Consider the following 14177-nt stretch of genomic DNA (forward strand, 5'->3'; position numbering starts at 1 on the left):
ATCAACACTGAAATACTCTGTACTTCCTAAATGCAGCTTGTGTAAAGGAAAGTATATCAGTATCCATAAATCTGTGTTTCTCCTGAGAAGTTTAAAATGTATTTCAAATGCAAATTAAAATAAACAAAACCATTAGGTCATGAGTCTTTGCTGATGAGACAATTGTGGATTATTTTGATCTTTGGAGGCCAGGTGTATTCTCTGTTTCTCCAAATAATAAATGACATATTGAGCTGCACACTAGTAGCTAAACCACCATACACGGATATGCTTCACCAATCCTGAATATAGTAAATTGATTATTTCCAACATATTTGGAACTGGTGGTTGTTCAGTGCACATGAGATATTGAAGTTCACTCTTTTTGTTGCAATTTTCTTTTTTCTTCAAGCGTTGTTTGATTATGTTCGTTCCCAATGCTTGTTGATGCACAATATAGTGAAATGCCAAAAATGGGTGTCCAAATGCTTTTTCAAATACTGCAATTAATCCTACATTCACATCAGATGTATTTGGTGTGCCATCTGTTACAACGCATATAGTGTTTGATCTATCAATATCAATTTCAAACCATCATTTACCCTATTGCTTCACAGGCATCTTTATCCTTTGCTGTCTTCAGAAGTTTTAGCAACTTTACTAATTCTTCTCTCAGTTCAGTGCCAGTTTTAGATGTTAAACGAATAGAAGGCATCTCACTTTTAAGTTATTTTATAGGTAATTTCTAATTCGTCAGTAATGCCTGATTCTCTGCCTGCTGCATAACACATATTTGACACATTATCTAATTTTTAATTTTGCTCTTGAAGTCTCCAGGTAATGAATTCACACAAACTATAGTGTTTCCTTTATGTAATCACTATCAGATAAGGTTTTCCATCGAAAGCAGTGCAGCCTGCCAGTTGATAGCTTCCTGAAACAATATTGTTGCTATTGCAAACCTCCACTATTGATATAGTGTTGTGGTAGATGTATAGTATAAACAAATATTCTAAGTTCGTGTTACAGATCGGTTTTTTAATTTGTGTTCTTCTTCTGCCATCTAATATGGAGATTAAAAAAAAAAAAAAAAAGAGGGAAGGCAGATAAGCCCAGTATTTAAACTGAAGTTCTCACTAACAAAGTTCACATCATCCACCTAACTTCACATATTCTTATCAACACCTACATCATGCTAGAGACACTCTGGCATGAAGATCAACATTGATGATGCATCAATGCTGCATCATCAGACAGCTACTGCAGAGCAGAATAAAGACCTTTCTCTCTGATTTTTGTGACTTTAAAACATCTTGAAAAGAAAGGTAGGAGAGAGGGAGATTTTTTTCTTTAGTCATCTAGTCTTTAGGCTCATTTCTTAAAGGTGAGAATTTAGACAGTTATAGGAGAAGATCCTGTTAAATTAACATAGTTCTGACTAATGAATGAGGGTAAAGAAGTATAATAATTATTTAGCTAACCATTTCTTGCAAGGCTCACTCTTTTACTAGACTGACTTACAACAGCAATCCACCAAGAAGGGTGCTACCTTGGGGACAATCACAATGAAATCATGTGATTCCTACAAACAATTTACTCTGTGGGAAAATCCCTAACTTGTAACTGCTATTCTTTCCTGGAGCCTTGTATTACTTTTCTTTGCCACAGCAGGGGCAAATTTTTCCTCTCAATTACTTCACTGAAACTCTCCGCCTGTGAAAATGAAGAGAATGTGGCTTTAGAAGAAGAAATGGATGCTATTGCTCTGTAACACAGAAAAGGGGTTGTGTGCTGATTGAACTTTCTTTTCTTCCACTCTACCAATTTAGTTTTCATAGCAATGTATGTATGGGCTGATTCCTGAAGGCTTCTGAGAAAGCAAAAAGGTAAACTAATTCAGCTAAGTAAATGCAGGATTGGGACTGTGCACATAGATTATTTCCGCTTAGATAAAACTTACATTTTTCTCTCACTGAAATAAACAAAAATAATCTGAAAATTTCATCTGTCTCAAAACAGTTCATTCAGCTCATAATGAAACACCTTGAGAGCTCCTCAAAGAAAAGAGGGGCTGGATTCACAAAATAGGAGGAAACAGTATCCTCTGTCTTCTCAGGAGAACAGTCATTGGTGCACTAACCCCAGAATAAATGAAATTCAAGTTTAAAACACTTCTCACCTCTCAGGGATTTTCCCTCATCTCTGCAATCCTCATGCCTTAACCACTATGTTTTAAGCAGCACGCAACCCTTTTTTTTGTATTTTGTGTTATTTTGTATAAATATAAAAAGCGTACAAACAAAACAAGTGTTGATTTGGTTTCCAGCTCCATTTCCTATGGCCTAAGACTGCATAGTTTGGAGAAGTGGAGTTTTTGTGTGTTTTTTTTTTTTTTGAGAGAATGGTTATTTTGCCTTAATATCATACACTATAAGGAGTGTGTTAACGTATGATCTGTTACAGAGATTTGAAAAATATGGTCAGTCTTTTTCATCTCTTACTTGCTGAAGTGCAAGCATCAAAATACAGTTGTCCCATCACCTAGGAAATGACCCTAGCCACTGGGGCAAAGCACCACACTCCTCTGTTGTTTAGTGACTGTTTTATGCCAAGTAGAATGACTCCAAGAGGAAAGACCATGGAAATCCCAGCACACGTTGCTCTATAACCCAGTGGTTAAGACAATCCAGGGAAATGGTTGACAGTGGCTTCAATCTTTACACTGATGTAAAGTGTTTTATTTGAAGTGGAGAAATTAGAGTACACAGAAGAAGCTGAAAGTCCCCTCTGTAAACTGTTGAATGCGGCGATTTGGATGCCTCCCTTAGACATGGAAGCTCTGGTTCCCTGGGCAGAGGGGAAATGACATCTAAGACTTGGGCCTTGCAGGGAAGTGCTAAAACTATTGAGCTACTACAAAAAAAGGAAAAACAACAGCTTCTGCTCTGCTGTCTATGTTTGCTCCTCTTACAGTTTTCTTCCCATTAAAGCTGTTTGGCAAATTTAGTTACAGCCCCTTCTCAGAAAAAATTGAAGGCGGCTGAAGACGTGACAATATGTCAGGAATCAAGGAAGGAGAGCAAAGTGCTTGTAAAGAAACCACTGCAGAATGATTGAACAAGCCAGTCTACTCAACACCAGATGTTCTCTCTCATAGCCCAATCAAATTAAAGAGGAGTCCTTCTAACTCCTATCCACACCTTTTCCTGGAACCCCTTGTCACGTTAGTGCATGATCTTAACCTCCCCTTCCACTAAAATGCTTAACTTTTTATCATTCTCTCATCTATAGTGGACCCTATTTCTTCTAAGTTTTCAGGATCAAGGTACTTCACTCTTCCTAATTTGGCAGAAAGTTAAGATCTTTCATTTTCTTTTAGCATAGAAGCTATCAGAGGAGGGAAGGAGAAGTAAGTCAGAATTATTAACCCGTAAGTGATACCAAGGGGACTGCTAGATGTCAGTACAAAAAAAAAAAAAAAAGAAAGAAAAAAGAAAAAAAGAGAAAGGTAGAGCAAAAAAAGCTTTATTACTAAGGATCTGAGTTATTCTGTTTCCCAGAATCATTAGCAATAACCTTAAGAAAGGGAAAACTTTAAAATCGCAGGAGAATCACTGATAGCTTCTAATTCTCAAGAAAATAAAGGAGAATCAGACAACTGTTGCTATAACATGAGAACAAAAGCAAATACCAGAACTAATACATAACTATAAAGAATAAGAATCCTACTTGTTTGCTGAGGATACAGAAAAAAATGCAGATAGAAATGAGTTAGACATCAACAATTTAGCAATAATGATTTAGCATAAAATTTAGCAGAAACATTCAAACAGCTACCATATTATTATGTCTAATAGACATTGATACACCACTGAGCCCATATCATGCAGAAAAGGAGGCTGTGGACACAGGGGATTGTTCCAAAACATCATTTCAGCACCTTGGTAGAAGCTATGTCTTGTGGGCAAGAACATCAGTTCTGGTGAGTGATCTCAGAGGGGATAGGTGACTCTCTCCAAAATTTCCCCTCTGATGCTGTGAGAGGGGCTGCGATTCCTAGGCTGAGCATTGCCCCTAGTGATTATGTTAGTTCGATCAGGGTAGGCTCATCTGTTTAGATGTCTACATCCAAGCTTTCATTTAGATTTTCTTTACAGGCAACAATCAACAATAGGCACATTTTGGCAGAATTCATTTCTTCCTAAGGCAGTCATCTGCAGTACATCAGAACTGCCTTCTAGAAAAAAGCGCATAGCTCTCCCAGACAGTTCTGCTGAACACAGCCATCACACGTAAGGTGCAACAAACTCTCTTCCAATATCTAACAAAGAGGTCAGGGGGTATTCCAGTGTCCCAGATCAAACTGGCTTTTTTTTCAGTCTAGTTTCAGTCATATGGATAGACAACCATATTCTGCTAGCCAGTCCTTTTTCATCTCCTGACACTTTTTTATTTAGATTTCTGTAATAGTAAAAGGACATATTGTTAATGAGCACTACAGCAGTGTAGACTATCTTATTCCTCCAGATGGTACTGCATTGACCTACAAAGAGCTTTTGACCTCTAACAGCAGGAAGGCTCAGTTGCCTACAGAAGTCTTGGTCATGAACCATTCATGCTGCTCAGGTTCTCTGCTGGACTGTTTATAGGCCAGACTGCACAATTCTTGAGGACTTCCCTATATTACAGAGTGAATAGCTTCAGTACTGTTAGAATTTTACCCAGTGTCTGGTGGACTCTGGAGCTACCCAGTAAGATATATTCATGTAGCTATAGAATTAGACTGGATATAAAAATGCATATGTGTAACAATTTCCTATTGTATAGCACTTTCAATGCTTAAGAGGTTTATTCAAATCCCCCCCCCCCTTTTTTTGCAAAAGATCTCAATTACAATGGTGCAGAATATGGAATAGATGCAAAATATACTAATGCTTTTAGCTGAAGACAAAAGTGGTTTATAAAAAAACCAAAATGTGGCAGGAAGCACTGACAACCATGCAATTTGCGCATTGTACAGGAGTGCCAGCAGCAGCAGTATAATTGTTTTTTCAGTTTTTTGTTTGGTTCCCATGCTGGCTCGCTGTGTTAATCTCCATATGACTTTTTTTTGAATTCAAGTAAATAAAAGAAAAACAAGGCACTGGATATACACACTGATTTCACTTGTTTCCTTGTCTAAATGCAAGAGGAGGATGGGTTACAGAGTGATATGTAATCCGCTGAAAGCTGATTCCAGGCTATTTTGCTACTACTCACCGGTAAGGGAAAAGAATGTCGTTCTCAGCTCTTTGGTTAGAAAAGTAAGAACGAGTTCACGGTAACCATATTAAAAGAAAACATTTTTTCCCATCAGATGGCCCAAATTTTGCTGAAAACTGACATCATTTTTATTTTGATAAACAGAGCATGCCTTTCCATTGCTCATGGTCACAGCAACTGAAATTAGGAGCAACTATAATATTTAACAATTTAGTGTGGTGCAGGGGTGAGTGTATTCATTAATTTAGGCATCTCTCATTTTCTATTTCTTCATTCCCTTCAACTTTTTATCCAAGTCCTTTTCTCGGTCCTCTTACTTTTCATTGACTTCAAAATGAAATTAACTAATTTTTATCAGTTTAATTTTGGTATTCACACAGTTTTTTTCTTCTTCGTGATTCACAAGAACCTGAAGCTTAAAATCAGTCAGTCAGTTTCAGTGTGGTTATGCCGACATTAATATTGCTTGATGCCACAGTCTAAGCCCTGAAATCAGGCTCCAGAAATATGTTGTCCAAATATTGCGTCTTACATTACATGTAGCCTATCTAGCCAACAGGTGATATTTCTAGTACAAGCAATCTACTTTCCTTCACACTTCTCTCTGGAGTAGTAAATTATTGAAAAGTCTTAATGATTTTCTTTTAAAAGCAGAAGAATTAAAGGTAATTAAAATAGCAAACCCTTCGAGAAAAATAAAGACTGCGACACTTCCAAGAACATCAGTTCAACATATGTAAAACTGTCCTGTATGTGATCACTTTCTTTTGCTGGCTGCCCCAATTCCACATTCATGAGGATAAAAATGGGGACTGGGGGAAGAGATTAATATGCAAGTTGTCTTTGCTAACAGGAAATAAAACAGAAGTGGCTATTTGCCTCACTGTCATATGAACAAATCTTGATAAAGAGATGTTTCTCATTAGGACTTTTCTGGTTATTTTGGGGGTCCACGTGGAATTATATGGCACGCTAGGTTTCTGATTTTGAATCCAGTATTACTAGAAAGCCAGAGCTTGAGCACTGGAGATAACCAAATAGTTCTTTACTTGCTGGCCATGAACCATTTTAATGATGATATAAATATGGACTTTGAAGGCTGAACCAGAGACTAATACGGAAATATTCAGAGAAATTTCCTGATTTGAGCAGCAAACACTTTCAGCTGGTCTGCTGAATAAAATTCTTTTGAGATTCATTAGACTTGAAACATGGGGACAGTGCACTGACTTATTTTGAATTAAATTCAGATTGATTTCTGAATGAAATTTGAAGCAAAAGCATTGAAATACTTTGCAGAAAACCTTTAGCCTTTAAATTTTGCTTGCTTTCTTTGACACCACTTTATTGCTTTTTACTGGAGTTTGCAGATAGCTTTCGTTGCTTTCTATGGGAATTTTGGTGACCATAAAATGTGATAGAGGACGTAGCAAGAGTCTCTCAAGAGGATTTTGAAGCCAGTGTTTAGATCCTACAGGGTTTCTTCTGCTTAGTCCACTGCTTGCTTGAAGAAATTTTGATTCTAAAATGAACTGTGCCACTGGAGATGTTCTTAGTAAAAAGAGGTAATGAATCAACTGTAAAAATATTTCTTAAATATAAGTTATTATACACAGGCAGCTGTCAGTGTAAGGTTTTGCTGCTGTCAGATAGGATGCATAGACTGCACCTTACCCTCTGAATACATGAAACTCGCAAACTCAGCACAAGCCAACTTCTATTAAATATTTTACAATTTTTACAATGATAGCATTTGGGTTGAGCAACTGTTCAGATAGCCACATTTTAAACTCACCTTGCAATACTTACAAATGTCTGTCTCAAAGACAGACTTCCAATATTATTGGGTTTTTTTCTTTAAATTTGGATAACAGAACAGTTCTAGGGGCTGTTTTTGAATTCAGAGCTGCATTTCATTTCCTGTCTCAACACCATGCTGGTGAGATGCTATTCCATTCCCAGTTAGAGACACAATTGGTCGCAAGCATATCCCAGAGTATGTGAAACTTCTTAAAGCAAGAAGCTGAAATTCAGTAGGAAGGCTATGATAACAGACTTCCCTCGTGCCCTCCAAATCAAAGTGTACATGCAAGAATAAGACACTTATTCTTAACCTCTCCATCCTTTGGATGCCTATGGACCTATGTTCTTGAAATCACAGAATTAAATATGGTCTGATAGTTAAGGCAATGACCTGGGAATCAGAGCGAACTTACCTTTCCGTGCCAAGCTCTGCCGTAAAGGTCAGGTTGACATTGGGCCAGACTGCCTCGGTGGGTTGCACCCTGCTCTTTACACAGAAAAGTTGGAAAGGATAGATGGAGGTTATATGAGTGCTTGGTCTGTACAGCAGTAAAGACATGTAAAACCTGGCATACTGGATCACATCCAAGGCCCATCTAATCAACGTAATTCTGACTGTGTTGTCTCTGATCAGTAGCAGGTGGTCAGGAAAAGAATGTAGGAAATGAGGAAAGCAAGTACAGAGTGATCATTTCTCTCTCATAACTTTCCATCTGGTAGTGAACCATAAACTTCATGAGCCACAGGCTATAACCTAATAATTTATAAACATTGATAAACTTCTCTTTCATTAATTTTCCTTTTGAATTATTCCTACTTTGATTTCCACAACAACTACTGGGCAATGGTTCCATGCACTAGGTGAAAAAGTGCTGCCTTTCATTTGTTTTAAAATTCCTATCCGATATTATGCCTCTATTGTGAGAAATACAGAATAATCCATCCCACTTACGATGATATGAATCTCTCATTTTCTATTCTATAGTATCTTCTCCCAGATGGAAATCCTAGTCTCAAGTTTGGAAGGCAGTCAAGGCCTGTGATATTTCTGATGCCCTCCTCTACACTTACAATTGTCCTCTCTGTGGTGGACTGACCAGAACTGCAAGCAGTAACCAAGATATGAGCACATCAGTAGTTTACAGAGCAGTGAAATGATGGTTTCTGTCTTGTTCTCAGTTCCTTTCCTAGTAACTGCTAACTTTCTATTCACCTTCTGAGTACTAAGCTATTGGAAGACATGAACTAGTCACTGCAACTGTCTTTCACATGAGATCACCTCTCTAAAGGTTGCAGTATCTTCATATTGAAGAACAAACTGGGAGAACCAAAGAAATTTAAAGTATGTAGGCCTAGTGAATTAAAAGCTAACAGAGCTATCCTGTGAGCCTTCAGATAAGGCAAGTGCAGATCTGTGATATACACTAAAAGATTTTGACTGTAGAAGTATAATGCCATTATCAGTTTTAGGCAGAATTTACCTCCTCAGATAAAAAGGGTTGCATACTGAGGTGAACGAACGGAGACCTAATAGCGAAACAGTTCAGAGCAATCTCCTTCCAGGTAGCTGCAACTTAGCAAATCCTGGCGATCTGGCATGTACCCTACATGTGCAAACGGTTGATGGACCAAGATCATTTCTGTCCCAGCATCATAAAGAATCCGTCATTGCTGATAAAGCAGATAATATGCTTAATGAAGTAGATGCTGCGATCTGACAGGAGTATTGGAAATGAATAGAGAGAAAATGGAATGATTATAGGCAGAACTGGCAAGGAGAAGACTGGCTATTAGGCAGAGGAAAATAGAGTGTGGCTGAGCATTCGCTTTGGCCAGCTGGTGAGAACAGAAAGGGAGCACAAGGAAGTAGTAAAATGAAAAGCTCAGGCAGGCCAGAGTTTGTTGTAGAAGCCTAGCTTACTCTTGAAAAAATAGACATTAAAAAAAAAGCCCAACCCTGCCAGCGCTGTATGTTACTGGTAAGATGGTGAGACAAAGAAATTCCTTTGGCCCAAATTCTGTAAGCAAGAGCAGAGAAGTGAGTTTCTCTAGGAACAGAAACCAGATAGCAGAGGGAAAACACAATGCATAAGGAAGACAGAATCAAATTAATTTCCCCCCCCCTTCTATTTTTTTTACAAAAAAATTAGGCCAATATTTTCACTGTTTTGCGTTTTATCATCACTTACAAAAAGTGTATTTAAAATTCTGCCGAACAAATAGCAATATATATCAGCATAAGCAACCAAGTGTTTAAGAAATAATAATTTCCAATAAAAAGTACCAGTCTCTCCCTCAAACATGCTTTTTTTCCCAGAAAGCCCAGTAGACTGTTACCAAAATCACCAAAAACTGAGGCAATTGTAATTTTCAGATTTTTCTGCTTTTTTGTGTAGTGAGAAGCTCTGCTGAAACTGATGGAAGCCTTGTCCAATTAGGGATGAGAATACTTCCCAACCATGAACTCTTCCTAATTCTTGGAAGAGAAGACTAGTTCTCCTTTGGGAACAATATTTGCTTGGCTTGTGGGATTTCATCATTTAACTTTATAAAAATATGCCTCTTGTTGATTTGTGTTATTTGACTAAAGGAATCCGTGTGCTCTAATCTTGCTTGTTACCAGTTTGAAGGGATGGGGTGAGGTATGTGTGTGTAGATGCATGAAACAAAATGGATTATGAATTTGAAAATTGCCAATTATGTTGCATCACACAGCTCAGAGCACTGGCACAATGATGAACCACAATCCAGATTTTTCAGCTTAAATGGCTTTACATTCAAGCAAGCAAATTAACCATAAAATAAAGGGGGGGGGGGGGGGACACAAAATATCCCAAGAAAGAATAAACTGCAGATAATAAGCACCAATCTGGTGTTGAATGCAGCCCAAGATACCAATTGTTTTAAGTCACGACAAAGACAGCTGAATGCTCATCTTGTGGATACAGAGCATGGATGATTGCTTGCCATGAGTATCTTCTCTCACAAATAACAGTTTTTTCCCTCTTAATTTTCTGCTAAATTGGAAGCTAACTGCTTCCCACATTGTCGTCGGAGCACCTGCAGCTGTGCTGGATTTCTGCGCACCATTTCTTTTAGGTAAAACAGCACTCCACTTCCTTGAGCTCATCATTATGTTTATGTCTTCCTTTCATTGCACTGCCGCACTAATGATTCAGGCAGGCTGGTCAGTCATTAAGTGACAAGCAAATGATACCATATGCAACGTGTGACTAATCGGTCTGAACAAATGAAATCACAGACTTGCTTTTCCCATCATTCATTTCACAAACAGTAGCAATGTGGTGCACAGCAGGTAGTTCGGTTAAAACCAGCCTTGTAAAACAAATTTCCTGCAGCCGTTTAAGTGCGCTGTGACGGATTCGATGCTTTAGCTAGCAGACGGTGCCCAGGGGAACTAAGGATGGTTTGGGTAAAGGGAAGTAGGGAGGAGGAGAAATGCTCCATACATACATTACAGTAATTAAAGTCTTAGTTATCTTATTGGTTTGGGCATTTTGTTTGTATGGATCTCAGAAAGGATTACTGGATAACCAAGCCCAAAACATACATAATGTACACAATGCTCATCAAGATAAATACACAGCTCTTTATTTGAAGTTCCCCAAGTAGGCATATTTTATGCAGATCTAAGCAAAATTATCTTAGTGGGAAGATGTACACATGCAAAAGTAGATACCTAAATCTCTCCTTCCTGTGGGCCCAAAGTGTCTTTCACCGATTTTAATGAAATCTTTTTCCCAACAAGAAGCAAAAACAAATAGTAGCAATAAAACTAGTACAAAAATTATTTGCTTATGTCCAGTAAAGTCGAAGTGACAAAAATAATTCCATCTACAACCATGAGAATTTTGTTAATATTAAATAAAGTCCCTGAGAAGCTAAAGCCATTTCCTGATAGGTTAGTTATCTCTTTTGCTTTTATTGTGGCTATATAACAGCTCAGAGCTACACACAGCTGGGATCTCACACAGCTGGTATCTCATTGATAAGGTAACAAAAAGGATCTTTGAGTTTACTAAATTAACTTCTTCAGCACAGGCAAAAAGGACCCTCTGTCCTAAAAGAAGGTTCTCTTTCCTCAGTGTTTTACTCAAAATTGTTCTTCAAAGCTGAAAGAACTACAAGAATAAAAATAACTCAGACCAGTCTAATTTTTTAAATGTAAGTAAACAGAGAAAATCTAAAGCATGGTGAGTACGTTTACTTAATCCAAATCAAGATTTTGAGAAGTCACAGTCATAGTTAATAAAGAGACACAGGAAGAATTTCTTCAATTGCTTGTGTATCTATGTTAGGAGTCTAGATAAGAAAGAATTATAATCATTCATCTGCCAGCATAAATGGCATCCCATTGCTATTTCTCTAACCTAGTGGAAATATTTGCATAATTCGAATGTGAAAATCAACTGTGAACAAGGATCAAAGAGGCAAAGGGTATCCCTTTTTGACCCTCTATGTCAAAATGGCTTTATGAGTTTCTGAATCATCGACAATTCAGAGGCAGAGGATCACGAATACTTACAGATCAATTTTCTAACAAACAGATAAAAAGATCAAACAGTAGCAGATTGTACTTTTTGCAGATCCTAGTACATGACCATCTTCCCCAGCATGCCTCTGCTGCAAAGAAAGTACAATGTTACGCTCTTGGATACAGAGCAGTTTGGGTTGTTTGGGAAATGGGTACAGGCCAGTAATGTGCTTTTCAATAGAACCAAACACGCGGTCTGAATACAGAAACAAAATGCACAACATATCTTTACTGAATGGGATCTGCTCTTGCCAAACATTGACTTAGGGCAAAAACTTGGAATCCTGGTGAACAGATGAGATGCACATGACCTCTCAGCATTGCCAAAAGGCTGATGTGACCTTTGTATACATCAAGAAAGGACTGTCACATAGCTGTAGAGAAGTTATATTCTACTTTTCTTACTGAAATACAACCCACAGTTCCGCTTACCACAATTCAAAATCTGCACTGACACATTTGGGGAGGTCAAAAAGTGTCCTACAGTCAAATTTGCCTTACAGTTACACAGTTAAACAGTCAAGAGAGCACAGTCTAAATATGCAAAGAGCAAATCAGATAAAAAACTAATGTGTTATTTCACAAATTTAAATACCTGTAGGAGAACTATAAGAATAGCCAGAATGGATGAGATTAAAGGTCCATTCAGACAAATATTCTTTTTCCAACAGCACCAAAAGTGGATACTTCAGGAAAAAAGTATAAGGACAGAGCAAACAGGTATGACATTTCTGTCTAACACTCTCCCAGCCACAAACATTTTTCCTTCATGTACTTCCTGAGACTTGTGTAGCTTCTATGCATTTAACAATCATTGATAGATTTCTCTTCCATAAACTTCTCCAGCCTCCTGCAGAACTGAGATAATAAAATAGAGCTTTTCAAACTAGCAACCAAATATAATAATAAGATGTAAAAGTTGGAAGTGGAAGCCCTACACATTTAGATTTAGATTTAGATTTAGATTTAGTATCGCTAACAAATCTTACATCAATTTGACTGATTTTCTGCAAAAAAACTGCTGTAGTTCAAAGAGCAAACAGTATGGCACGTGCTGTTCCAGATGCCATATGCAATGATCACAAAATCCAACCAATGGCCTTTAATCCATTAATTTTACCTTGCTATCATTCTAAAGAAATTAATAGTAGTACACCTTCAGCAGCATACACTACTACATGCCTAAGAGTAGCAAAGGAACCTTTTGTTTATCATATGGTGACTTACTGTGTTACTATAACACCACTAGTCCTCACAGGAGCTAAAGATGCATTGATTAGGTTCTTTTTATTAATGTCATCCTGGAACTACAACTTCCACATGGAGCATAGGCAGTGTTTTCTCAGGAGCATGGAAGGATATGGTTTGCAAGATGCCCTTTAGGAATTAAACATTTCTTCAACAGTTCTTTTCCTCAGGTTGCTGTTCCTCATTTAAGTCACTGTAATAGTGAGGAAAACATGTATTGACTGTTTCCACCACGGAGTTTTTTTTTTTCTTTTCTGCACCATGAGCATGGGAGGAAGTTGCAGAGCACATTAGCAATCTATCTTGCAGCTCTAAAGAATGTTTTAAATCTCTTACAGAGCTAGAGAAGAGAGAATGATTAAGTGGGACAACACTCAGTAAAAGCAAAAAAAAATCCTTCCTAGCCACGGCAAACTAAAAATCAGTGCAAAGATATATCCTAGTGACTTTTATTTCTTTCTCTCTTTTCCTTCAAATACTGCCATTAAAAAAAAAAAACATTTACAAAGGAAGATGCCCCCCATGGTGTTCTGTCAGATACTATCTTATTTGTGTATACTTTCTGTGGTTTAATTACTCCCTTTGTTGTTTTTTCCCTTTGGTTAAAGAACAAGTCTCCAGATTGCTCTGTGATCTTTGTATCTATGCAGATTAGATTTGGAAATTAAGGAAACTTGCATCAGCTACATAATTAAGTACATGAAGAGATCTGCCACACTTTTTTGTTTTATTATTACTAACAAACACATAAAGCATGGTACATTTTGGGTTTCTAGGGTTTCATTTTAGAGAAATATCTTCTGGGAAAGCCCTACTAAAGTCAAGTTGTGTAGGTAATAAATTACAGTTTCAAGAGAAAAGCTTTCACCCTTTCCAGTCTCACTTCTTCTGACCGTTTGGCATTATGCCTTCAGCTCCTTCAGCTGCTTTAATGAAATATATAACTATTACTGCTTATGATTGGCTTTGTACCACCATATTAGAGTGTGCTGTACAAAACTGAGGCGTTCTCTAGCTTGGAAAAGTTATGACCAAGAAGATGAAAAAGATATAAAACAGGCTGACAAGCTGGGATCAGGTATGACACACTTCTTCTCTTGTAATTGTTATGGATTCTCAAACTGCAGCCACCGCAGAGGCTTTTAGGGAGGATTTGAATGCAGAGCAGCTATCGTACAGTTTGTCACAGATTTACTAATAGACTAACCCTGCAAAGAGCTGAGAGGGGAAGTCACAGATTATTTGAGTGACCTCTCCTAATGTACTCTGTCTATTTACATGAAGAGGCTTAAGTCTGAAAATTATCCTGGGCAACACGGAACGCTCTTCC

The sequence above is a fragment of the Struthio camelus genome, chromosome 2 (genome assembly GCF_040807025.1).
Source record: "Struthio camelus isolate bStrCam1 chromosome 2, bStrCam1.hap1, whole genome shotgun sequence".
NCBI lineage: Eukaryota > Metazoa > Chordata > Aves > Struthioniformes > Struthionidae > Struthio > Struthio camelus.